This window comes from Dermacentor silvarum, chromosome 2 (assembly GCF_013339745.2).
Source record: "Dermacentor silvarum isolate Dsil-2018 chromosome 2, BIME_Dsil_1.4, whole genome shotgun sequence".
Lineage (NCBI taxonomy): Eukaryota > Metazoa > Arthropoda > Arachnida > Ixodida > Ixodidae > Dermacentor > Dermacentor silvarum.
The window spans coordinates 42,344,225-42,348,356 of record NC_051155.1 but is presented as its reverse complement, the minus strand read 5'-3'; positions in this window follow the sequence as shown (position 1 = coordinate 42,348,356).

The following is a 4,132-nucleotide window of genomic DNA, read 5'->3' as shown; positions in this document are numbered from 1 at the left end:
CCGAAGGCACGTCGACAGTGTCCGTAGAACTGTGCAGCTCTCCGAGACAAGAACCGCTAAGGATGGTGCAGTTCCTTTGCGGTGCCGGAGATATATGAACACTTTAAACCTGATAGCATGCTTACGTAACGGAAAGTCCAACAGCCGCCTCATCGCGCGCATGTCACTCAGTGGCATATACTCCCGATATGCTAGACATCGTAACTTGCGATGCGTTGTGGGCTAATGCAGGTACTGACGAGGTTGGGGCATCTCCGTGACAGGGCCGGCGATGTAGGTGTGGCCATATTACAGTCTCGAGGTTACAGCGCTGCAAACGTGCCGCTTGGCAGCAACGTCGACAGCAGAATTAAGATTTTCCAGCATATTCGTTATTAGTGGCTCGCTAAGTGATTTATGGGTTTGCAGTGCATGCCAGAGCGTCAGGGTGGTTGCACCAGGGCACGTGAATTTCAATAGGAGAACCATATTTTTAAGTGTTCGGGTGTGTGTCACAAAAACGGGACTCGGAAAAGGGGTGGTCACGTTGTGTACTGTTGGTGGTTCCGCTTACGTAGAAATGACATGACGCCTAGCGACAAGAACGGATTGGTAGAAATTAAGTGGGAAACTTCAAAGTAAGAGGTCCCGGCCCACGTTATTAGAAGAACTTTCTGTGGGTCTAGTTGGTGCATACTTGGATAAACTTTTTAGAGCGCAAACAAGAGACAAGGCACAAAAGGGAGGTGAAACACAGGACAGGCGCTACTCTCAACTGTTTATTCCACAATGTCGTCATGAAATATATATGAAAAAGGCACATGCGCAGTAACGTACATGAAAATGAAAAAAACTTTATGCAGAACAGCACGTGAATAGCTCACGTGCCCTGCAGAGGGTGGTCGCGTGAGTCAAAGAGACCAGGTACCTTAGCTGCGATTTTCGCTCGGTCGACCAGTTCGAACTGGGCCATCGAGTGGGAGCTGGACATGGCGGCCTGTGATTGCCGTATATATGGTGGGATGTCTTTTGGATGCGAGCTCTGATGGGCTTTCGCATGCCCATGCCATGTGGTACCGTTGTGCATTCATTGCAGTGTGGCAATTTATAAGAATAGAGCACCGTGTGCTGTGTCATTGGCAATAACTTTTTAGTTCGGACACAACTGCAGAGAAACGTATTTCTTCTTTTATTTATGTTGCAAGGTGTCCGAGCCTGAAGTCACAGATATAGCACGCCTTCCAGCTCACAACTGCTTAGCTAAGTGAGCAAACGCAAATTGCACTACATGCAATTTGCAGTTATCTTTACTCGTTTTTTTTTTTTTTTTTGCTAATCGGGTATCATTTCCTTTCGCTTGGTTCAGCGGGCCTGCTCGCTTAGATTCCTTGTCATTCGCATTACCGGGTGGAAAGAAGAGATCCCGCACAAAAGGCATGCCTCCCTAAACAGTAAATTGTAATAAATATTTATATACTTTTCTATTAACTTTAGCAATATGACTGTTCCACTTTGATATGCCCCGGTATTTCTTTCTAAACTATTTTCATCTATTTTCTCCGAACCTCCAAATTCCTGGCCAATCTCCTACGGTGTGTATGTGCCATTTGTGCAGAGGAACCACAACAACAACGATGGTCACCGCCGTACTGCACCACGCCTGAACTTCGGTAAGCTGTTACGTCATTCCGACATTGTATATTTGTCATTTACTTTTCACCGAAGACAGTTTGTTTCGCTCTTGACTTCGAGGAGCTCCTATGCAATAGGCATATCCCTCACCTAAGAACAACATCGAAGTGAGTCAGTGAGCGAATAAAATGTTTATTGAAAATAAATAAAAGAAGGCACGATGGTTGGGACCCCTATTCCAGGGCCCCACTCCCACGAGCGGCTCACTGAGCTTGGTCCAGAAAAGCCAATTGGCTCGCCCGGTCCTCGTCCGCAAGCCATGCCTTCCACTGCCTGTTCCTCATTAGTGGATGGATGGATGGATGAATAACTTTATTAGTGTCCTTTAGGGCGCGTGCTAGCGCGCAGCGGGCCGCTCCCACGTCGGGACAGAAAGGCCGAGCCTCTCCGCCGCGTCGCGGGCCCGTTGGACAGCCCATAACTGTTCTTCGAGGTTGGGGCTGCGTAGAACCGCATCCCAACGTGAAGAACTGTTGCTTGCATCGCCGCGTAACGCGGGACACCGCCAGAGCATGTGAGGTAAGCTCGCTAAGTCATTGCATAGTGCACATGTGTTTGTTGTCTGAATTTCGGGGTACATTTTGTGAAGAAGTAGGGGGTTTGGGTATGCCCCGTCTGTAGAAGCCTTAGTGTTAAAGCCTGAGGTCTATTGAGTTTACAATGCGGGAGGGGGTAGATCCTACGAGCCAAGTAAAAATGCTTAGTAATTTCGTTGTACGAGAGAGGAGAGTCCCGATAGTCAGTACCCCCAACGTCATGCTGCCCGGTGGTACTCGTAGCTACGCGGTTGATAATTCCTCGCGCAGCATTGTGTGCCGACTCATTGAGGTTGGGCGGGGCACCCTCGATCTGTCCCATGTGGGCTGGAAACCAGATCACTGTGTGTGGCTTGATCTGCTTGCTTCCTAGTATCCCTAGGGCCAGCTCGGATATGGTTCCTTTGGCAAATGCCCGAACGGCTGATCTCGAGTCACTGTAGATTGATGTCCTCTTGTCGTCCAATAAGGCCATCGCTATTGCAGCCTGCTCTGCGGTCTCAGAGGACGTCGTCCGAATCGAGATTGCGTTCGTTACTTTACTTTCATGGTCTACGCTAACCGCAGCGAAGGCCTGTCCGTCGGCGTAGCGAGCTGCGTCTACAAAACTGTTCTCCGAAGCCCGTTCCCGAGCCTTTTCCAGGAGGGCCTTCGCGCGCGCCCGACGTCTTCCCACGTTGTGTTCCGGATGGACGTTTCGTGGGATCGGGGCGACAGTGATGCGGTCCCGCTGCTCTCGAGGGATGCTGCAGAACTTTGTTTTGACTACTGTGGGGGGAACGCCCAGCTCCTGCAGGATGTGTCTTCCAGCTTGTGTGGTAGATAGCCTGACGAACTGGGCCCTCTCCTGCGCTTCCGCCAATTCCTCGAGCGTGTTATGCATGCCGAGTTGAAGTAAGCTTTCCGTGTGTGTGTATATGGGGAGGCCGAGGGCTCTCTTGATTGCCTTCCTGATTAATGCGTTCAGCTTATCCCGCTCCGATCTTTGCCAGTTGTGCATGGCCGCGACGTAAGTGAAATGACACATTACGAACGCATGCACCAATCTCACGAGGTTGTCTTCTCCGAGGCCTTGCTGCCGGTTGGCCACTCTTCTTATTAATCTGATGGCATTGTCCGTCTTCTTAGTGAGACGCAGCACTGTCTGGTTGTTAGAGCCACTCGACTCGACCATCATGCCGAGAATCCGGATGGCATCCACCCTCGGAATATAGCCTCCGTCGTTTGTCCGTAGTTTGATGTCGCATTCGGCGAGTGGCTTCCATCCCTTTGGTTTGGGGCCTCTGCGCTTGGGTCGATATAGTAGCAGTTCCGACTTGTGAGGTGAGCACCGAAGGCCCGTGGACTCGAGGTATCTCTCGGTAGCATCAATCGCCTCTTGCAGGGCCGTCTCTACCTGTCCATCACTACCTCCCGTACACCAGATGGTAACGTCGTCTGCGTATATGGTATGACTGATACCGTCGATAGCAGAGAGTTTCCTGGATAGACCAATCATGGCGAGGTTAAAGAGGGTTGGGGATATGACTGCCCCTTGTGGCGTCCCCTTAGACCCCAGCTTGATCATGTCTGAAGTCAGGTCCCCGATCTTTAGGGTGGCTTCTCTGTCTGACAGAAAAGATTTCGTGTAGGAATGGAAGTGCTTCCCCAGGTTAAGGCTCGAGATTGTGTCTAAAACGAACGAGTGAAGAATGTTGTCAAAGGCCTTTTCCAGATCTAGACCTAGTATGGCTCTCGTGTCCCGCGTATTAGAGTCAATAATGTGATGCTTGATGAGCTTCATCGCGTCCTGCGTCGATAGTCCAGCCCTGAAGCCGATCATGTTGTATGGGTAAATGTCGTGCTCCTCCAGGTAGCGAGAAAGCCTGTTTAGGATTGCGTGTTCAGCAACCTTCCCCACGCACGATGTGAGCGAAATTGGGCGG